At 38.0% G+C, this 23,775-nt stretch overlaps 1 long non-coding RNA gene across 22 annotated transcripts in view; it reads left to right on the top strand.

Moving 5' to 3' along the window:
- LOC129621181 (uncharacterized) overlaps positions 1–23,775 on the top strand; it is a 160,236-nt gene that overhangs the window by 41,805 nt on the left and 94,656 nt on the right. The window contains exon 5 of one of the 22 annotated variants that reach the window (XR_008699057.1): positions 19,553–19,704. The exons of 15 other annotated variants lie outside the window; for them this stretch is intronic. This is a non-coding gene — a long non-coding RNA (uncharacterized LOC129621181). 6 more of the 22 variants (XR_008699058.1, XR_008699051.1, XR_008699070.1 and 3 more) reach the window with 6 other exon arrangements.

The following is a 23,775-nucleotide window of genomic DNA, read 5'->3' as shown; positions in this document are numbered from 1 at the left end:
GATGACACCACCCTGATGGCAGAAAGTGAAGAGGAACTCAAAAGCCTCTTGATGAAAGTGAAAGAGGAGAGTTGAAAACGTTGGCTTAAAGCTCAACATTCAGAAAATGAAGATAATGGCATCTGGTCCCATCACTTCATGGCAAACAGATGAGGAAATAGTGGAAACAGTGTCAGACTTTAATTTTGGGGGCTCCAAAATCACTGCAGATGGTGATTGCAGCCAGGAAATTAAAAGATGCTTACTCCTTGAAAGGAAAGTTATGACCAACCTAGATAGCGTATTCAAAAGCATAGACATTACTTTGCCAACAGAGGCCCATCTAGTGAAGGCTATGGTTTTTCCTGTGGTCATGTATGGATGTGAGAGTTGGACTGTGAAGAAAGCTGAGCACTGAAGAATTGATGCTTTGGAACTGTGGTGTTGGAGAAGACTCTTGAGAGTCCTTTGGACTGCAAGGAGATCCAACCAGTCCATTCTGAAGGAGATCAGCCCTGGGATTTCTTTGGAAGGACTGATGCTAAAGCTGAAACTCCAGTACTTTGGCCACCTCATGCGAAGAGTTGACTCATTGGAAAAGACTCTTATGCTGGGAGGGATTGGGGGAAAGAGGAGAAGGGGATGACAGAGGATGAGATGGCTGGATGGCATCACCGACTCGATGGACATGAGTTTGAGTGAACTCCAGTAGTTGGTGATGGACAGGGAGGCCTGGTGTGCTGCAATTCATGGGGTCACAAAGAGTCGGACATGACAGAGTGGCTGAACTGAACATATATTTAAAAAAAAAAAAAGCCACTATATGAATTTAATAAGATTATTTTGATCCAAATTATGCTTTTAAAAAGTTAAGTATTAATATAAGGGGGAACAGTGGATATTGGATTATATTTTAATCCTAATCTTGGAAAGTTATTTATTTTGTCATAATTCCCATCAACAAATGGATTGTAAATAGAATATAAATGTTATCAGCTATAAATAGTATAAAAAATAAAACTTCAATATAACACAAACTTTAATCCATGTGTGTACACATAAATAAACAAATAATATGAAGAAAATAATATGCTAGAGAAATTTTATTCTTGCTAATAAAACTTGGCTTGAATGTAATTTAAGATGATTCTAGGGTTTTTATGGAGTCTAAAAATGTAAAAGAAAATATCTGTAAAAATGATAGTCATGGATTCATTACAAATTTTAGTAGCTAAAAGTATAAGAAGTTCTTTAAAAAAATTTATGCAATTTTTAAATTCCACATGTGAATTTACTACTAGAAAATATTTTATGAAAAACTTTTTCCTCTATTATATTCAGCCAGCTATAAAGAAGTTTGTTATGTTTTTAAATATGCCAGTTGGAAAAACAGCATATTTGGTATCACTACTATACAATAGCTTGGCTACATGGCAACTGACCCTAAAAACAAATTACTGTTCTTTAGCCAATTATGAAAGTTTGACACTATAATTGGTATCAGAAACAAATATTTCAAATAAATTTTAGATTTACTACTATATTCCAGAAATTTGTTCTGTGATAAATTTATTTGAATTTTGCCTTGGCTTTGGTTGAATGTTTGTTTAATATTTGGCAGTAGCATATGACCAAAGTGAACTTTTAGTACAACTCTAATTATACAATCTTCAGATTTTCTATTTTCTCATTACTTTTTCTAAAAATTAATTTCATCTATGTTCTCAAGTGTATTGCTAAAAAGTTATATTTAATGTTCACGTTTTCTCTTTTAAATACATCATCTAAGTTGTATACTCTTTTATCTTAAAATTGTTTTATTCTCTCATTTTTCTTGGTCAATCTACTTTAATGCTTGTATATTTCATTTTCTATTTAGAAAACTTGTGGCTTTACTGTCTCTATTCTAGATTCATTTTTTAAATTAATTTTTAAATTGGAATATAGTTGCTTCACAATGTTGTTTTAGTTTCTGCTGTGCAGCAAAATGAATCAGCCATACATGCACATATGCTGCTGCTGCTGCTAAGTCACTTCAGTCGTGTCCGACTCTGTGCGACCCCATAGACGGCAGCCCACCAGGCTCCGCCATCCCTGGGATTCTCCAGGCAAGAACACTGGAGTGGGTTGCCATTTCCTTCTCCAATGCATGAAAGTGAAAAGTGAAAGTGAACTCGCTCAGTCGTGTCCTACTCTAGCGACCCCATGGACTGCAGCCCACCAGGCTCCTCCGTCCATGTACGCATATCCCCTCCCTTTTGGACTTCTTTCCATTCAGGTCACCACAGTGTATTGAGTTCCCTGTGCTATACAGCATGTTCTCATTAGTTATCTATTTTGTCCATAGTAGCAATAGTGTATATGTCTCAATCCGAAATTACTTTTCATTGTTTTCTTAAGCCTTTCTGTTGAGGTATAGCATGTATACTGTGAAGTGAACAAATGTAAAATATGCAGTCAAATGCATTTTACAAACGAATATATCTGTGAAACCACCATCCAGGTCAAGAGACAGAACATTTCAGACAGTTCAGTTCCCTTGCGCCCCTTTCCAGTTATTCTCTTCAGAGAAAATTTCTGTCATTGTTATCACTACTGATTCATTTTGTCTGCTCTTGAACTTCATGGAATAAAATCATACAGTACATAACCTTTTGCACCTGGTTGCTTTTAATCAACATTATATCTATGAGAGACATCCAGATTGTTGTGAAGTAATAGTAAGTAGTTTGTTCTCTTTTTTATTGCTATGTATTATTCCTTCTTTTAATCCCCACCCCCACTTCTTTTCCTAAGATATAAAATGTACGTAATTAGCTCACTGATTGAGACTTTCTTCTTTTCTTTTATGAAAAGGTACTAATTTGGCTGTATTTCATTAATTATAATATTAAGTATTTTCACTATTCCATTCTGAATATTTTTAAAATCCTGTGATCTAACTCATGAATTATTTAGGAAGGCACTCATTCATTTTCAAAAGTACAGTGTGGGTTTTGTTTTATTAGTATCATTTTCTTATTAGTTCTAATTTCCTTGCACTATGGTCAAACAAATTTGTTATGATTTCTTTAAGGCTATGTTTATAATCAGTTTTCATAAATGTTTTGTGTGCTTAGAAGGAATATCTGTTACCGGTGTAGTGTATAATTTTCTTCTATTTTTCTTTTTCTATTTTTAGTGTATAATTTTCTGTGTGTCTATAAAATCAAGGTTGCTTGTTTCTTCAGATTCTCTTTCTGATTTTTTTGGCCTATTTTATCCATAAGTTACTAAGAAATATGTATTAAAATATCCAACTATGATGGTGAATTAATCAGATTCTCTCTGTAGTTTTGTCAGTTTTTACATGATATGATTTGCTTCATAAAGCTTAGAATTCTTATACATTTTTAATAAAGTGAATTTTTATTTCCCTCTGCCTTAAAGTCAGAGAAGGCAATGGCAACCCACTCCGAAGCTCTTGCCTGGAAAATCCCATGGACGGAGGAGCCTGGTAGGCTGCAGTCCATGGGGTCGCAAAGAGTCGGACACGACTTTGCGACTTCACTTTCATGCACTGGAGAAGAAAATGGCAACCCACACCAGTGTTCCTGCCTGGAGAATCCCAGGGAGGAGGGAGCCAGGTGGCTGCCTCTATGGGGTCGCAAAGAGTTGGACATGACTGAAGCGACTTAGCAGCAGCAGCAGCTCCTACCTTAAAGTTTCTTGTGTCTGATACAACGTATCTATGAGGAGTTTATTTGGATAATTATGTGTCTTATATGCTCTTTAACACTTTCATTATTTAAATTAATTTTTATTGAGAATAGTTGATTTATAATGTTTTTCTGTTGTACAGCAAAGTGAATCAGTTATATATATAGATGTATCCACTTTTTTATAAATTCTTTTTCCATGTAGGTTATTACGGAGTATCAAGTAGAGCTCCCTGTGCTAAAGAGTAGATTCTTATTAGTTATTTATCTTATATTTAGTATTGTGAATATGTCAGTCCCAATCTCAGAATTTATTCCTCCTCCTTTTTCCCCCTTGGTATGCATAAGTTTGTTTTCTACATTTGTGACTTTTTATGTTTGTTAGTTTTTAACACTTTTATATTAAAGCATTTTGTATAGATTGCCCTTCTGTAAATATCATATAGCTTTTTATTTTTTCAGTCCTGTTAGACTTTGTATATTCAGGCATTTTGTATCCTTATATTTTAGATTGACCTCTATAAATATCATATTTTTTTTAATATTTTCATTTCTGTTAGACTTTACTTTTAAAATAAATAATCCTTATAATAAATATTATAGTACTATAATAAATAAAGCTCTTTAAATATTTAAATGTAATCACATATTTTATATGACTGATATTTTTATTTTGTGCATTCTATTTGATCCACTGTTTTTATTTTCTCCTTCTTGCCTTTTTATGAATAGATCAAATACATTATATCATTCCATTTTTAAAATCCTCTAATTTTAGTAAACTGATTTATACCATCAAATTTCTATCTTTTAGAATGCATTAAGTCAAGGTTTACTTATTTCCTGCACAATACAAGGACCTTAAAACATCTTATCTCTATTTAAGATGGCCTGTTTGTTAACAGTATTTTAATTTCTCTCATATGTACTTTTTATTGAGCTATAATTAACATATGGTTAATTTTAGATATACAACATAATAATTTAGTATTTTTATGTATTGTAAAATGGCCACTACAATAGGTCTAGTTAACATCCATCACCATACAAAATTATAAAATTTGTTTATTCTTGTTATGAGAACTTTTAAGTTCTAATCTCCTAGCAACCTTCAAATATACAATAAAATATTGTTAGCTCTAATCACTATGTTGTGCATTAAATCCCCCTGCCTTATTTTGTAATTAAAAGATAGCAGTTTTTAACTCCCTTCACACTTTTCAGAAACCGCAAACCCCTGCCTCTGGCAACCACCTATCTGATTCTCTGTCTTCAAGAGTTCATTTAATTTTTATTCTAGATATAAATGAAATCAGATAATGTTTGTGTTTTTCTGTCTGATCTATTTCATTTAGCATAATGCCCTGAAGTTCCATCCATATTGTTGCAATTAGCAACATTTATTTCTTATGGCTGAAAAATAATCCATGGTAGGTATAAACCATAATTTATTTATCCATTCATCCATTGATGGATGCTTAGGTTGTTTCTGTATCTTTGCTATTGTAAATAATTCTGCAATGAATATGGGCATATGTATGTATTTTTGAGTTAGAATATTCATTTTCTTCAGATATATACACAAAAGTAGAATTTCAGAATCATATGGAGGGTCTATTTTTAATTTTTTGAGGACCCTCCATACAATTTTCATGAAAGCTACACCAATCTACATTCCTACTGTCAACTACAAATTGGCACTTACCAAGAGCATTGCCAACAACTGAACAACACAGGCATTTGCCGTCTGCCTCCATGGAGATCCAGCCCCATGCTGCTATAGCTGTGACCTTCAGCAATCCCTGAGGGAGTTCAGGGTGGAGGGAGGCACTCCGTGCTCCAGGGAATCTTTAGATAGTTGGATGTTTTTAGGAACAGATTTTATGATCTCAATCCTTGCATCTCCTCCTATCTAGAGAAGCACTTATATTGACTTTCCCCCACTGCCGCTTAGGAGCAGTCTCTCAGAGCTATCTGAGATGCTGCTTCCCGGGCTGCAGTCCTCATTTTGCCCCAAATAAAACTTAACTCGCAACTCTCAAGTTATACATCTTTTCTTTTAGTCGAAACTACCAACAGTGCAGAGAGTTTCCTTTTCTGTAGGTTCTTACAAACACTTGTTATTTCTTCTATTTTTTGATGATGGCCATTCTAACAGATGGGAGGTGATACCTTACTGTGGCTTTGATACCCATTTCCCTGATCATTTGTGATGCTAAGCACCTTTTCATGTACCTATTAGCCATCTGTATGTCTTCTTTTGAAAATATCTATTCAAATCTATGCATTTTAAAATTAGATGGTTTATTTCTTGCTAATGAGTTGTATGAGTTATTTATACAGATTTGAAATTAACCCCTTATCAGATATATAATTTGCAAATGTTTTCTGCTATTCAGTAGACTGTCTTACCATTTTCCTTGATGGTTTCCTTTGTTGTGCAGAAGCTTTTAAGTTAAATGTAATTCCACTTGTTTATTTTTGTTTTTGTTGCCTTTCCTTTGGTGTCAGATACCAAAAAAAGTCATCACCAAGACCAATGTCAAGAGTTTACTACCCTGTTTTCTTCCAGGAGTTTTATGGTTTCAGATCTTATATTTAGGTTTTAAATCCATTTTAAATTAATTTTTCTATATGGTGAAAGATAGTGTTTCAGTTTCAGTCTTTTTCTTGTAGCTGTCCTGTTTTCCAAATATTGCTGATTGATAACAAAAAATTGTTACTTATAACGAATATTATTGAATAAACATTCCTTTACCTATAGTATATTCTTAACTCCTTTGTCATGAATTAATTGATCATATATGTGTGGGTTTATTTTGGAGCTCTCTATTCTATTCCATTGATTTCAGTGTCTGTTTTTATGCCAGTATTATACTGTTTTGATTTCTATAGCCTCACAATACAGTTTGAAATCAAGGACCGTGATGCTTCCAACTTTGTTATTCTACCCCAACATTGCCTTGATTATTCAGGTTGTTTTATGGTTCCATAAAAACTGTAAGATTATTTGTTCTATATTTGTTAAGTGTTATCGAAATGTTGATAGGGATTGCATTGAGTCAATCTATTGCTTTGGGAAGTATGGACATTTTAAGAATATTCTTCCAATCCATGAACACAGACTATCTTTCCATTTATTTGTTTCTTCAGTTTCTTTCATAAATCTGTTATGGTTTTCAGTGTATATGTCTTTCATCTCCTTGGATAAATTTATTCCCGTGTACTTTATTATTTTTGATGCAACTGTAAATGTGATTGCTTTCTAAAATTCTCTGTTTGTTACTATATAAAAATACAACAGATTTTATATATTGATTTTGTACCCTGTAATTTTTTGGAATTTGTTGATTAGTTCTTACAATTTTGAGTGAAGCCTTTAGAGTTTTGAATATATGACATCATGTCATTTGTAAATATTGATCGTTTCATTTCTTCCTTTCCAATTTGGATGGCTTTTATTTCCTTTTCTTCCCTGTTACTCCTCCTAGGACTTCTAATACTATGTTAATAGAAGTGGTGAGAGTGGGCTTCCTCATCTTGTTTTTGTTCTTAGGGGAAAAGCTTCCAGTTTTACATCATTGGGTATGATGTTAGCTGTGGCCATGTGATATATGGCTTTTACTTTGTTAAGAATTTTTTTGTACATGAATATTAAATTTTGTCAATGCTTTATTTGCACCTATTGAGATTATATGATTTCTACCCTTCATTTTGTTAATAAGGTATATAAAATTAATTGATTTGCAAATATTGAGCTTTCTTTGAATCCCTGAAATGAATCCTACTTGATCATAGTGTATGATTTTCTAATACTTTATCATATTCATTTTGAGGATTTTTGTCTCTATTTCCATTGGGGATATTGGCCTGCAATCTGGTGTGTGTGTGTGTGTGTGTGAGTGAGTGAGAGTGTGATCCTTGTCTGGTTGTTGTATCAAGAAAATGCTGGCCTAGTGAAATGATTTTGAACTGTTCCTTCTTTTATATTTTGGAAGAATTTGAGAATGACTAGTATTGATTCTTCTGTAAATATTTGGTAGAATTTACCAGTGATTCATGTCCTTGACTTTTTGTTGTTATTGGGAGATTTCTGATTACCAATTCAATCTCCTTACAAGTAATCAATTTGCTTAGATTTTCTATTCATCATTTGGTCTGGGTATATTGTATTTTTCTAGTAATTTATCTATTTATTCAAAGTTGTCCAATTTGTTAGTATATAATTGTTCATACTAGTCTCTTACAATTATTTTTATTCTATGGTTTCAGGTGTAATGTTCATTTTTTTAATTTTAAATTTATATGATTCTTTGCTGCTTTCTTGGTGAGTCTAAAGATTTGTCAACTTTACTTACCTTTTCAAAGAACCACCTCTTAGTCTTTGACCTTTTCTTTTATCTTTTTTATCTCTATTATATTTATTTCTGCTCTGATCTTTGTTATTTCCTTCCATTAACTTTGGTTTTTATATCTTATTTTTTTTTTTACTAGTTCCTTGAGATGTCAGTTTAGGTTTTGTATTTGAGATTTGTCTTATTTCTGGAGGTATTAAATAGGCATTCATTATTATGTTTGTCTTGCGATTACTTTTACTGCATTCCACATGTTTTGATGAATTGTATTTCCATGTTTCCAAATTTTTTAATTTCTCTTGATTTCTTCTTTGACCTGTTGATTGTTCAGTAGTATGTTTTAAGCTCTACAAATTGGTGAATTTTCCAGTTTTCTTCTTGTAATTGATATCTAGTTTCATACTATCATGGTTGGAAAAGATACTTGATATGATTGGAATCATCTTTAATATATTAAGACTTTTATGTGACCTAATATATAATCTATCTTAGACAACGCTCCATGATTGCCTGAGAAGAATGTGTATACTGTTGTTTTGGGATGAAATGTTCTTTATATATCTGTGAAGTTCTTCTAGTCTAATATGTTGTTTAAGGCCAATGTTTTCTCAACTAATATCTATGTGATTGAACTATGTATTGAGAAAAATGGAGTATTATCCTATTATAATTGAATTGCTGTCTATTTCCCCCTTTAGGTCTGTTAGTATTTGCTGTGTATAATTAGGTGCTCCTTTGTTGGATACATAAATATTTTAAGATCTTATATCTTCTTGTTTGCTCTCTTTACCATAATGTTATAACTTCTTTGTCTCTTATAAAACTCTTTGTTTCAAAATCTCTCTTGTCTGATATCAGTATAGCTACTTCAGCTTTCTTTGGTGTCCGTTTTCTTGGAATATCATTTCCCATCCTTTCACTTTCAGTCCCTGTGTTTTCACATTTGAAGTGAACCTTTTGTAGGCAATGTAAAGATGACTTAGACATATCCTTGGTAGCAGCTACAAATATCAGGGTGCCAGATGAGATCCAAGCTCCTTTCTTGGAGGTACCAGAGAGTTGCAATACGTCTGAGGGAAAGTACAAAGATGGAACCTGCCAGCCTTCATCCCTGGAGAGGACCACAGTTGGTTTTGTTAAATTAGATGCAGTCTAGTGTTTTGTTAAATTAGATGCCTGGCTCTCAGGATGGTGCTTTAGGATAAGCAAATACCCTTCTTTCACATACAGTCTTGATGCTTTTTAAACACTCTGCAGTGGGCCCTGGGAAGATGAATCCATGTATGAGCCCTTTAAGAATGATTTCTCAATTTACCATGACCTTTTAAATCTTCTAGATTCAAGCCCACTGGCTTTCAGAGCTAGATGTTTTAGGGGCTCATCTCTCAAGTGCAGTTCTTAAAAGATGAAGTGTCCAAAGTGGGACTCAAACCTTTCACTCCTCAGGGAGAAGCTCTGTGATTTGAGTTCCTTCTTGTAGTGGTCACTGCACTGGGGGTAGAATTATAGCAAGATTTTATCTTTGCCTCTCCTATGCACTTTGATATGGACTTTCCCCCTCATTTTCCTGATGTGTAGGAGTCACTTACATAATTTTTAGGTTGTTTTCAGAGGGAAACCATTCATTTCCCTAGTATTTTATATAAAGCATATTTTTATGGTTAGAGTCATCATTTAATTTTAAGTTACAGAATACCAAGGTAGAATTCTTACTGATTAGAAAAGCAAAAACATCCTCCAGAAAGAATCTAGCAAATTTGGACTTTAGACCTCTTTTTATTTTAAGGAGAGGGTTAGCAGGATTGTTTATGATGGAAGGGCTAGCTGTTTTATATAAAATGAGAACATGTTGCTTTCACTATTATTTGAAAGGTAATTAAAAGCAGTTTGAGTGTGGAATCTACATACCTGAAGGGCTTGGCACTTAACTATCCTTTTCCAACTTTTTAATAATGTGTATTCACTTGGTAATGGTAAAAGAAGGCAGTTTATTTCCCATCATCCCTTACACTGAGCATATACCTTGCATGGTCTTAGACCTATGTACTCATCTGAAACAAGCTTTGATTACCATCTTTCAGGTCCTTTGAAGGCCTGAAAACTAAAGCTCAAGATGACCCAGGTTTAGTAAGACCCAGAGTAAAAGTAGGCTTCTGTTCTCTGCCTGCCTCTCTGGGTTCATATTTCCATTTTTACCTTTGAGAATTCTTGCTAGCTGATCAATACATTAAAATAGCAAAACTGTCCATATGTTTAGGTGAAAATCAGTAGAACGGTAGTTTCAGAGTATTTGGCTTTTCAGGTGGTAGCAGGGAATCTGTGAATGGTAAATATTTTGGTCTTTGTGTGGCTGAAATATATATGTGTGTGTATGTATGTGGGCTTTCCCGGTGGCTCAGCAGTAAAGAATCAGCCTGAAATGCAGGAGTTGCAGGAGACACAGATTCAATCCCTGGGTTGGGAAGATCCCCTGGAGGAAGGCATGGCAACCTAGGCCAGTATTCTTTCCTGGAGAATCCCATGGACAGAGGAGCCTAGCAGGCTGCAATCCATAGAGTCACAAAGAGTTGGACACGACTGAAGCAACTTAGCATGAATGCACATGTATGTATGTATGTGTATGTATATATATAAATATATATTTTATATATATATATATAGAGAGAGAGAGGAGAGAAACATCTGACAAAGCCACGTCTGAGCCAGGAAGTGCCCATTTGTATGGTGTTGACTAGGGGTTCTCTGCCACCCTGCCCTCTACTTCAACTTCCTAATAAATAATCTAAGAGAATGAAGTCAGTACTGCTGTGCTGGAACACTGTCCATGGTTCTTCAAGAAGTGTATGACTCAAGTCTCCTTATGGAATAATGGGCTTTGAGGAGAACACATTTATTGATGTTACTAAGCTTGTGATTTTTTTCTATAAGCCTATGCCTCTGTATCATATCTTGCTAGTGCTATACACTCATGATCTTTGTATGCAATTTTTTCCCTCTATAATATTGAATAATTAGTACCCTCAGAATTTTAGATATCCTTTCATTATCATCTGATCTCTATTACATTTTACTTTTTATAGAAATATAGTTGATTTACAATGTTGTGTTAGTTATATATATATATATTAAGAAGAGATGGCAAGAATACACAGAAGAACTGCTCAAAAAAGATCTTCACGACCAAGATAATCATGATGGTGTGATCACTGACCTAGAGCCAGACATCCTGGAATGTGAAGTCAAGTGGGCCTTAGAAAGCATCACTACAAACAAAGCTAGTGGAGGTGATGGAATTCCAGTTGAGCTATTTCAAATCCTGAGAGATGATGCTGTGAAAGTGCTGCACTCAATATGCCAGCAAATTTGGAAAACTCAGCAGTGGCCACAGGACTGGAAAAGGTCAGTTTTCATTCCAATCCCAAAGAAAGGCAATGCCAAAGAATGCTCAAACTACCGCAAAAATGCACTCATCTCACACGCTAGTAAAGTAATGCTCAAAATTCTCCAAGCCAGGCTTCAGCAATATGTGAACCGTGAACTTCCCGATGTTCAAGCTGGTTTTAGAAAAGGCAGAGGAACCAGAGATCAAATTTCCAACATCTGCTGAATCATGGAAAAAGCAAGAGAGTTCCAGAAAAGCATCTATTTCTGCTTTATTGACTATGCCAAAGCCTTTGACTGTGTGGATCACAATAAACTGTGGAAAATTCTGAAAGAGATGGGAATACCAGACCACCTGATCTGCCTCTTGAGAAATTTGTATGCAGGTCAGGAAGCAACAGTTAGAACTGGACATGGAACAACAGACTGGTTCCAAATAGGAAAAGGAGTTCGTCAAGGCTGTATATTGTCACCCTGCTTATTTAACTTATATGCAGAGTACATCATGAGAAACACTGGACTGGAAGAAACACAAGCTGGAATCAGATTGCCGGGAGAAATATCAAGAACCTCAGATATACAGATGACCACCCTGATGGCAGAAAGTGAAGAGGAACTCAAAAGCCTCTTGATGAAAGTGAAAGAGGAGAGTGAAAAAGTTGGCTTAAAGCTCGACATTCAGAAAACGAAGATCATGGCATCTGGTCCCATCACTTCATGGGAAATAGATGGGGAAACAGTGGAACCAATGTCAGACTTTATTTTTCTGGGCTCCAAAATCACTACAGATGGTGACTGAAGCCATGAAATTAAAAGACGCTTACTCCTTGGAAGGAAAGTTATGACCAACCTAGATAGCATATTCAAAAGCAGAGACATTACTTTGCCAACAAAGTTTTGTCTAGTCAAGGCTATGGTTTTGCCTGTGGTCATGTGTGGATGTGAGAGTTGGGCTGTGAAGAAGGCTGAGCGCCGAAGAATTGGTGCTTTTGAACTGTGGTGTTGGAGAAGACTCTTGAGAGTCCCTTGGACTGCAAGAAGATCCAACCAGTCCATTCTTTTTTTTTTTTTTTTTATACAATTTTTTTTTTTCATACATGATATTTTACATGTTTCAATGCCATTCTCCCAAATCTTCCCACCCTCTCCCTCTCCCACAGAGTCCATAAGACTGTTCTATACATCAGTGTCTCTTTTGCTGTCTCGTACACAGGGTTATTGTTACCATCTTCCTAAATTCCATATATATGTGTTAGTATACTGTATTGGTGTTTTTCTTTCTGGCTTACTTCACTCTGTATAATAGGCTCCAGTTTCATCCACCTCATTAGAACTGATTCAAATGTATTCTTTTTAATGGCTGAATAATACTCCATTGTGTATATGTACCACTGCTTTCTTATCCATTCATGTGCTGATGGACATCTAGGTTGCTTCCATGTCCTGGCTATTATAAACAGTGCTGCGATGAACATTGGGGTACTCGTGTCTCTTTCCCTTCTGGTTTCCTCAGTGTGTATGCCCAGCAGTGGGATTGCTGGATCATAAGGCAGTTCTATTTCCAGTTTTTTAAGGAATCTCCACACTGTTCTCCATAGTGGCTGTACTAGTTTGCATTCCCACCAACAGTGGAAGAGGGTTCCCTTTTCTCCACACCCTCTCCAGCATTTATTACTTGTAGACTTTTGGATCACAGCCATTCTGACTGGTGTGAAATGGTACCTCATAGTGGTTTTGATTTGCATTTCTCTGATAATGAGTGATGTTGAGCATCTTTTCATGTGTTTGTTAGCCATCTGGATGTCTTCTTTGGAGAAATGTCTATTTAGTTCTTTGGCCCATTTTTTGATTGGGTCATTTATTTTTCTGGAGTTGAGCTGTAGGAGTTGCTTGTATAGTCTCGAGATTAGTTGTTTGTCAGTTGCTTCATTTGCTATTATCTTCTCCCATTCTGAAGGCTGTCTTTTCACTTTGCTAATAGTTTCCTTTGATGTGCAGAATCTTTTAAGGTTGATTAGGTCCCATTTGTTTATTTTTGCTTTTATTTCCAATATTCTGGGAGGTGGGTCATAGAGGATCCTGCTGTGATGTATGTCAGAGAGTGTTTTGCCTATGTTCTCCTCTAGGAGTTTTATAGTTTCTGGTCTTACGTTTAGATCTTCAATCCATTTTGAGTTTATTTTTGTGTATGGTGTTAGAAAGTGTTCTAGTTTCATTCTTTTACAAGTGGTTGACCAGAGTTCCCAGCACCACTTGTTAAAGAGATTGTCTTTAATCCATTGTATATTCTTGCCTCCTTTGTCAAAGATAAGGTGTCCATATGTGCGTGGATTTATCTCTGGACTTTCTATTTTGTTCCATTGATCTATATTTCTGTCTTTGTGCCAGTACCATACTGTCTTGATAACTGTGGCTTTGTAGTAGAGCCTGAAGTCAGGTAGGTTGATTCCTCCAGTTCCATTCTTCTTTATCAAGATCGCTTTGGCTATTCGAGGTTTTTTGTTTTTCCATACAAATTGTGAAATTATTTGTTCTAGCTCTGTGAAGAATGCTGTTGGTAGCTTGATAGGGATTGCATTGAATCTATAGATTGCTTTGGGTAGTATACTCATTTTCACTATATTGATTCTTCCAATCCATGAACATGGTATATTTCTCCATCTGTTAGTGTCCTCTTTGTTTTCTTTCACCAGTGTTTTATAGTTTTCTATATATAGGTCTTTAGATTCTTTAGGTAGATATATTCCTAAGTATTTTATTCTTTCCGTTGCAATGGTGAATGGAATTGTTTCCTTAATTTCTCTTTATGTTTTCTCATTATTAGTGTATAGGAATGCAAGGGTCCATTCTGAAGGAGATCAGCCCTGGGATTTCTTTGGAAGGAATGATGCTAAAGCTGAAACTCCAGTACTTCGGCCACCTCATGCAGAGACTGCCTCATTGGAAAAGACTCTGATACTGGGAGGGATTGGGGGCAAGAGGAGAAGGGGACAACAGAGGATGAGATGGCTGGATGGCATCACTGACTTGATGGACGTAATTCTCATTGAAGTCCGTGAGTTGGTGATGGACAGGGAGGCCTGGTGTGCTGCGATTCATGGGGTCGCAAAGAGTCGGACGTGACTGAGTGACTGATCTGAGAGAGAGAGATATATATATATATATGTTACTTTGCTATATATGTATGTATATGCATTAATACATACATATTCTTTTTAAATTCTTTTCCATTATAGGTTATTAAAAGGTATTGAATATAGTTTTCTATGCTGTACAATAGCCCCTTGTGGGTTATCTATTTTATAAATAATAGTGTATATATTTTACTCCCAAACTCCTAATTCATCCCTTCCGACCTTTCATCTTTGGTAACGATAAATTTTTTTCTATGTCTATGAGTCTATTTCTATTTCATAAATAAGCTCATTGGTGTAATTTTCTTTAGATTTACATACAAGCAGTTTCATATGATACTTGTCCTTATTATGTTTGAATGGTTTGCTGTCAGTTCACATACGTTTCCCTTGTAGGGTATCGACCCTTTCTGTCTTGCTGCTGTTGTTCACTAAGTCGTATCTGATTCTTTGCAACCCAATGAACAGCAGCACGCCAGGCCTCCCTGTGCTTCACCACCTCCTGGAGCTTGGTCAAACTCATGTCCAATGAGTCAGTGATGCCATCCATTCATCTCATCTGTCCCCCGCTTCTCCTCTTGCCCTCAATCTGGTAGCTTCTAAAATAATTTTGTCTATTCTGCAATTTAACTTTGCTGTTCCAGAGTTTTTTGTTTTTAATTATATACTTATATTTACCCTGCTTATTACTTTGAATCCACTTTTGATCTTAGGACAGTTGGTAAATTCTCATTTCTTCCGTAATTTCCTCTGTGCCATTTCCTCTGTTGTCTTCTTCTGAAACTATAATATGATAGAAATTAGGACTGCACATCACAATCTGTCCTCCATGACTTTCCTATCTTCTACTCCACCTGCCTTCCTTTTTGTTGTATCTTGCATGCTGCATTCTGGGTGAATGTCTCTTTTAATTCACTAATTTTTTCCAGTGCCAAGTTACTACATCATTTAGTGTTTGATTATGAAGGCTGCATAACTCCTTTCCAGCATTTTTAATAGAATTTGTTTCATATTTTGTTGATTGCTTCATGTCTGCCTTTTTATTTGTTTCATGTTGTTGCTTTTTAAAATAGAAATTATACTTCACTTATATGTGGGCACTAAACATTTATTTTAAAGATTTTCAGACTGTTTCATCATATTAACTTCTGGAGACAATATAGGCTTCTTCAGCTAATATTTGTGGCTTAATCTTCTCAGCGTCCACCTTAGTTTGTATTCTCCATAGAGAAGACCTTAAGAAAAAAACAAAACAAAACTGAATGCAACTAGTTTATTTGGAAAGTGAAGTCACACCAATAGACAATAGATTAATGGAGAAGGGAGACAGGGAAGGAAACAGGCAATAAAACGAGGCATCACCAAGTCAGGACCCCTGTGTGTAGCTAGAGGTCACTTCCACTAGGAAAATTTTGGGATTGAGTATACAATAGACCTCTCAGTGTTATCTTACTCATATTGTGAGAACATTTATGCACAAATTTCCTTTAGTCAGTGTAAAGATGTGCCTAGAAGGCATTAGCTTTACACCACTTTTAGTTTATCAGACCAATGGACAAAGCAGGCTTCAGAGACAGTAGGGAAACTAAAATAATAAAATGCAGGACTCGCTGGTGGTCCAGTGGTTAGGACTGCATGCTTTCACTGCTGAGGGTGTAAGTTTGATTCCTTGTCAGGGAACTAACATCCTGCAAGCTGGCAGGGCAAAAGGAAAAAAAATGCAAGTGTTGAAAAGTCACACCAGACATTTCTCCAAAGAAGACATACAGATGGCTAACAAACACATGAAAAGATGCTCAACATCACTCTTTATCAGAGAAATGCAAATCAAAACCACTATGAGGTACCATTTCACACCAGTCAGAATGGCTGTGATCCAAAAGTCTACAAGTAATAAATGCTGGAGAGGGTGTGGAGAAAAGGGAACCCTCTTACACTGTTGGTGGGAATGCAAACTAGTACAGCCACTATGGAGAACAGTGTGGAGATTCCTTAAAAAACTGGAAATAGAACTGCCTTATGATCCAGCAATCCCACTGCTGGGCATACACACTGAGGAAACCAGAAGGGAAAGAGACACGTGTACCCCAATGTTCATCACAGCACTGTTTATAATAGCCAGGACATGGAAGCAACCTAGATGTCCATCAGCAGATGAATGGATAAGAAAGCAGTGGTACATATACACAATGGAGTATTACTCAGCCATTAAAAAGAATACATTTGAATCAGTTCTAATGAGGTGGATGAAACTGGAGCCTATTATACAGAGTGAAGTAAGCCAGAAAGAAAAACACCAATACAGTATACTAACGCATATATATGGAATTTAGAAAGATGGTAACAATAACCCTGTGTACGAGACAGCAAAAGAGACACTGATGTATAGAACAGTCTTATGGACTCTGGGAGAGGGAGAGGGTGGGAAGATTTGGGAAAATGGCATTGAAACATATAAAATATCATGTATGAAATGAGTTGCCAGTCCAGGTTCGATGCACGATACTGGATGCTTGGGGCTGGTGCACTGGGATGACCCAGAGGGATGGTATGGGGAGGGAGGAGGGAGGAGGGTTCAGGGTGGGGAACACATGTATACCTGTGGCGGATTCATTTTGATATTTGGCAAAACTAATACAATTATGTAAAGTTTAAAAATAAAATTTAAAAAAGAATAAGAAAAAAAGAAAAGTCACACCAATGGACACTCAGGCAGTGAGAGGACGGAGATGGAGGCAAGGCACCAGGACATCTATTGCAGGGTTAGGTCTTTTCCTGTTTTGGAATTTGGTTTGTGAGAGAAATTTCCCTTGTATTTTGTTCTGTCCCTTTATCTATGTCGCAGATGGTTTAGCATAGCATTTACCCAGCCTTCCATCCTCAGCCCATATGTGTCCAAGACTATGTGATGACCTAATGCAGCTCCTATCTCCCTCACTGAGGATAATATAGCTTCCGTCAGTAGGCTGGTATCTAGGCTTCTCTGACCACTGCCTTGTTGCAAGAATGTATCTACCTTCTCACTCCCAGCCTGCCTTGTTAAAAAGCCTTAGCTCTAGCTAATGTCCAGCAACTTTTTTTCAGTCCTATTTTATCCAGAAAGCCTTGTCTCTAAGCAGTCTTGTTTACAACGCAGAATGTTAGAATGCTCATCATCACTTGCTTCTTACCTTGGAGCAGAGCAAGACTGGGAGTTCAGACTCTCGTTGATTTGCATTTTTTAAGCTTTTACTTTGCAAAGTTATTTTCCTTTTTAATCTGGCTGTGTATTTTGGTGCTCTATATTTATATTTTATTGATAATTTATATATGTATTTGGGCAGAGAAATACAACAAAATGTAATTTTATTGTGCTATAGTGGCTAGATGCTTACTGCTTTTTATTTCAGATAAAATCATATAATTTTTAAAATTTAGATGATGTGTTCTTGAATTCGTATCTAAATTAAAGGAATGGTGCCTAGTGGAAAATAGTAGTTACACAAAGCTCATGGAAACCATTTTCTTCTAACACTTTACTTTGTGTGTTTTTAATTAATTTTTTTATATGTGAGTTTTTTAGGCGGGGAGAAGGGAAGATCTGCTTTTTTGTACCCTCTTGTAGCTCAGTCGGTAAAGAATCTGTCTGCAGTGCAGGAGACCCGGGTTTGATCCCTGGGTTGGGAAGATCCCCTGGAGAAGGGAATGGCAACCCACTCCAGTATCCTTGCCTGGAAAATCTCATAGACACAGGAGCCTGGTGGTCTGCAGTCCATGGGGTCGCAAAGAGTTGGGCACAACTGAACGACTAACACTTACTTACGAACACTAAATTGCAATGAGAGAGTCTTAGTTTGGAGTTTTCAAATTCATTTAGAAAAAGTTATAACTGTAATCTTTTCTGTGTCCTAAATATGTCCTCCTAAAAATAAATCAAAGCTTCTGAGAGTCACTGTTGACTTAGATGTGCTAAAAATAATAACTTCCCCAATATTTAAGGTATAGATAACTTAGAAATGGCCTCAATAGAGTAAATGAGACTAGTAAAAGTTTGAGAAATTAAATATCCAAGAATGGAGAATTACGAATTGCAGAGAATAATTCAGAGGGACTTGACCACTTTCTCCAACTACATCAACATCTGTAGTATGAGCAGAAAGACCCTACCTCAGTTCCTCTCTCCAGTCTTGCCCACACCCACACCCCTCAGTCCTTACTCCAGAGCCTTCCGAGTTGGGACAGTTCCTGACCTCACACGGGATAAGAGTTCCTTGTGACTGCTGTGTATTACATGTGTGAAAAAAGGACAGAGGAGACTACACAGACTTTCCAGCATTGGGGATGACAGCTATAAGAACAAAAGAAAAAAATATCCTGGACAAAAGTAATTCTGATCAAAAAAGAATGTCATAGTAAGACCTAATTACATTTTTTAAAATTTTATTTCTTTTGTGTGTGTGTGTGCGTGTATGCTAAGTTGCTTTGGTTGTGTCCAACTCTGTGACCCTATGGACTGTAGCCCACCAGGCTTCTCTCTCTGTGAAATTCTGCAGGCAAGAATACTGGGGTGGGTTGCCATTCCCTTCTCCTGGGGACCTTCCCAACCCAGGGATTGAACTTGAGTCTCTTATGTCTCCTGAATTGGCAGATGGGCTCTTTACCACTAGCACCACCTGGGAAACCCATTTATTTTTTATTGATGTCTAATTGACATATTAGTTCCAGATATAGAACACAATGATTAGACATTTGTGTATGTTGGTGTATGTTTGTTGAGTTCTTTTCAGGGAGGGGAAAAGACCTGAGGGCAGCTGAGAGAGCATGCAGAGCTTGGCTCCCCTGGCCCCAGCGTGCACCCGTGCAGGCCCCAAGCTGTGCGCCAAACAGAAGCCTTCCTCTCAAGCCAAAGCTCTTGGACAAGCAAAAGGCCTCTTTTGCAAAAATACTGAGGATGTGTTTCAGTGTGCTGTCTGTGCAGGGCCCCAGGACTGATAGCTGGCTGAGACTCGCTGTCTAATTGTTACAGCCCCATGGGACGCAGGAAGGCAAGCTTACCTAGAGGCATGTAAAGCACCCTCCAGAGATATCAGATATACATTCTCTGGATCACAGCGAAGGGAGATGCAAACAAACCAAAACAAAACAAATCACCCGCACTTGGAGATTTCTGCAAAGGATTAAGTCAGCCAAAGTAAAGTGGAAGTCACTCAGAAACGTCGGACCCTTTGTGACCCCACAGACTGCAGCCTGCCAGGCTCCTCTGACCATGGAATTCTCCAGGCAAGAATACTTGAGTGGGTTGCTATTTCCTTCTCCAGGGGATCTTACCAACCCAGAAATTTCACCCAGGTCTCCTGCATTGCAGGCAGACTCTTTACCATCTGAGCCACCAGGGAAGCCCCACCTGTGTTTAATCAGAAGCCTGCCACTATGGAGATAAGCTATTAGAAGTCCCTTTACAGAGAGACTAGGGTCCTGAGTCTGTTTCCTCCTGGGGTGCTCTGAGGGTAGTCGTCACTTAAGAATCTTTCTCTGTTGGTTATTCTCCTGTGGGACCCACGAGCATAGTCTCCACTGGCCTTCAGAACCAAGTGGTCTAGAGGTATCACCAGTGGAAGACACAAAAGTTGGGGCAGCAGAGGTGGGCACAAGCTCCTTTCTGGTGGTACTGGTGAGCAAAGAGGACAAAAATGGTGCCTGCCAGCCTCCTTCCCCAGAGGGTACCCCAGGAGGCCCCTAGGTGTGTGCTAGATTAGATCAAGCAAATAAGCCTCTGACACAAGTCTGGGTACCTCTCAATAGGCTGCTCCTGTGCTGAGCTCTGGAGGAGAGAGCCTGAGCACATCGCCCCTGTAACAGTCATTTCTCCAGTTCCCTATAGCCTTGGGTCATGAGCTCCTTCGGTTTTCAAAGCTGGATGTTTGGGGATCTCATCTCTCAGGTGCAGGTCCTAAAAGCTGGGGTGCCCAGTGTGGGTTTCAAATCCCTCAGTCCTCAGAGAGAAACTCTGGGTGGGACCTTCTTAGCTGGTTTTTATAGTTTTTTCCCCAGAGAAACATTTTCCACATGTAGCTCTGGATTCAGTGTGTCTATAGGAGGAGGTAGGTTCAGGATCTTTCTACATCACACCCTGACTTGGAACCCCTACATCGAGTTAATGTTGAAATACACTTCTTTTACCCATTCCCTCTTTTTACTCACACACCACGGTAACTGGATTAAGAGGTGTTCTAATTCAGGGTATCCTGGTGCATTCCAAATGAGAGAAATGCTGACTTTCTTAACAAAATACAATGATTTCTTTCACATGATCCATATTTTTGTATTGGATAGAACAAATAACTATAATATAAAATTAATTAAACACTGGTAGGAACTGAAAGTTATGACCAACCTAGATAGCATATTCAAAAGCAGAGACATTACTTTGCGAACAAAGGTTCATCTAGTCAAGGCTATGCTTTTTCCTGTGGTCATATATGGATGTGAGAGTTCGACTGTGAAGAAGGCTGAGCACCAAAGAATTGATGCTTTGGAACTGTGGTGTTGGAGAAGATTCTTCTGAGTCCCTTGGACTGCAAGGAGATCCAACCAGTCCATTCTGAAGGAGATCAGCCCTGGGATTTCTTTGGAAGGAATGATGCTAAAGCTGAAACTCCAGTACTTTGGCCACCTCATGCGAAGAATTGACTCATTGGAAAAGACTGTAATGCTGGGAGGGATTGGGGGCAAGAGGAGAAGAGGACAACAGAGGATGAGATGGCTGGATGGCATCACTGACTTGATGGACATGAGTCTGAGTGAACTCCGGGAGTTGGTGATAGACAGGGAGGCCTGGAGTGCTGCAATTCATGGGGTCGCAAAGAGTCGGACACGACTGCGTGACTGATCTGATCTGATCTGAGTAACTACTACCAGAGAAGGCAATGGCACCCCACTCCAGTACTCTTGCCTGGAAAATCCCATGGATGGAGGAGCCTGGTGGCTGCAGTCCATGGGGTCACTAGGAGTCGGACACAACTGAGCGGCTTCACTTTCACTTTTCACTTTCATGCTTTGGAGAAGGAAACGGCAACCCACTCCAGTGTTCTTGCCTGGAGAATCCCAGGGACGCGGGGTCCTGGTGGGCTGCCATCTATGGGGTCGCACAGAGTCGGACACGACTGAAGCGACTTAGCAGCAGCAGCATGAACCAGTGGAGAAATCCCCAAATCCCAAAATTCCCATCCTTAGAGAATTTTGTTCAAAATAATATTAAGATCCAAATAGTCTTCCTGAAGACTAAAACTAATATTGTGGAACTCCCATCACTACTTTGTGCCAGATAATGTGTTACAGAGGGGTGTGTGTGTGTGAGAATATATGATGTTTATGTGCGTGTGCTCAATCCTTAAGCATTACTTAGAACTTGCCAGCCAAATATTAAGTTTAGAAAGAAACAGATTCAGAGAGCCAGAAAGGAACTGAGCCAGCATTCAAATCATTTCCATCTCATTTAAAAACGTATACTCTCTATGCTACAGTGTGGTGGTACAGTGTAAGGGCTAGACATACTATGTGCATATTTAGCACATAGTATGCTAAATATGCACATAGTATGGAAGGACTGATGCTAAAGCTGAAACTCCAGTACTTTGGCCACCTCATGCAAAGAGTTGACTCATTGGAAAAGACTCTGATGATAGGAGGGATTGGGGGCAGTAGGAGAAGGGGACGACAGAGGACGAGAAGGTTGGATAGCATCACCGACTTGATGGGCATGAGTTTGGGTGAACTCCCGGAGTTGGTGATGGACAGGGAGGCCTAGCATGCTGCAAGTCATGGGGTTGCAAAGAGTCGGACACGACTGAGCGACTGAACTGAACTGAACTGAACGTGAAATAAATGTTAGTCATCATTACTGTTATTACACACTTCCTCCAAATGGATTAGCACAGGTCCTGTGCTACTTTTATAGAGGTATTTTACAGAATGTTTGCTTCCCACTTTTAGAACACATTGTGGCCACTATCTACTTGAATACAAAATAGTCATTGTTCAGTCATTCAGTCATGTCTGACTCTGAGACCTCATGGACTGCAACATTCCAGGCTTCCCTGTCGTTCACCATCTCCTGGAGCTTGCTCAAACTCATGTCCTTTGAGTCCATGATGCCATCCAACTATCTCGTCCTCTGTCGTCCCCTTCTCCTGCTACTTTCAATCGTTCCCAGCATCAGGGTCTTTTTGATTAAGTTGGCTCTTTGCATCAGGTGGCCAAAGTATTGGAGCTTCAGCTTCAGCATCAGTCCTTCCAGTGAATAGTCAGGAATTTCACTTGGGATTTGCTCTGACTTGAAGCGGTTGGAAAGAGGCTTGACAAAAGTGGAAGGAGAAACTATTCCACAGGGAACTTTCTCCCTCTCTTTGTCAGCCTTTTCCTCTCTTTTCAGCTATTTTTAGCTGCCTATCCCTTTGCCATAGAGTATTTTATTCAGAAGACCAGAGGACCTACTTGCATAGTAAACTCAATGAAATAGCTAGGATTGACTGGTTGGATCTCCTTGCAGTCCAAAGGACTCGCAACAGTCTTCTCCAACACCACAGCACAAAAGCATCAATTCTTCAATGTTCAGACTTTATGTCCAACTCTCAGATCCATACATGACTACTGGAGAAACCATAGCTTTGAGTATATGAATTTTTGTCAGGCAAAGTATTTTGCATATTTGTATGCAAAATAGAGACAGCCTAATTTGCTGGGGAGTTCAGAGAAAGTTATCCCTCCAGAGACTCAAAACCCCTGACCCACTCCTCATAGCTGTATACAGTGAAGCTTAGAAGTTGTGAATGGGTCTCCTGGTTAGACTCTCAATGTTGAATTTGGCACTGTCAGCTCTTCAAGTTTACTCAGTATTAGAGAAGTACCAGGGAAAAGTGCTTCTCTGATGGCTCAGATGGTAAAGAATCTTCCTGCAATATAGGAGGCCCGGGTTCAATCCCTGGATGGGGACGATCCCTTGGAGAAGGGAATGGCCACCCACTCCAGTATTCTTGCCTGGAGAATCCCATGCACAGAGGAGCCTGGCAGGCTACAGTCCATGAGGTTGAGAAGTAAGGGTAGAATGGATCAGTTAGCTATTTGGGAGAATGAAATGCCAAATGAATCACCACGGAGTAGACAAGTATCTGCTTAGGATTCCCTGGGGCTTTCTGAATAAACAACCAAGAAGGGCTGAAAAATGCACTTGGGATTTTCTCTGACTTGAAG

The sequence above is a fragment of the Bubalus kerabau genome, chromosome 10 (genome assembly GCF_029407905.1).
Source record: "Bubalus kerabau isolate K-KA32 ecotype Philippines breed swamp buffalo chromosome 10, PCC_UOA_SB_1v2, whole genome shotgun sequence".
NCBI classification, from domain to species: domain Eukaryota; kingdom Metazoa; phylum Chordata; class Mammalia; order Artiodactyla; family Bovidae; genus Bubalus; species Bubalus kerabau.
The sequence above is the reverse complement of the archived record's forward strand: the minus strand, read 5'-3'. Positions and strand labels throughout refer to the sequence as shown.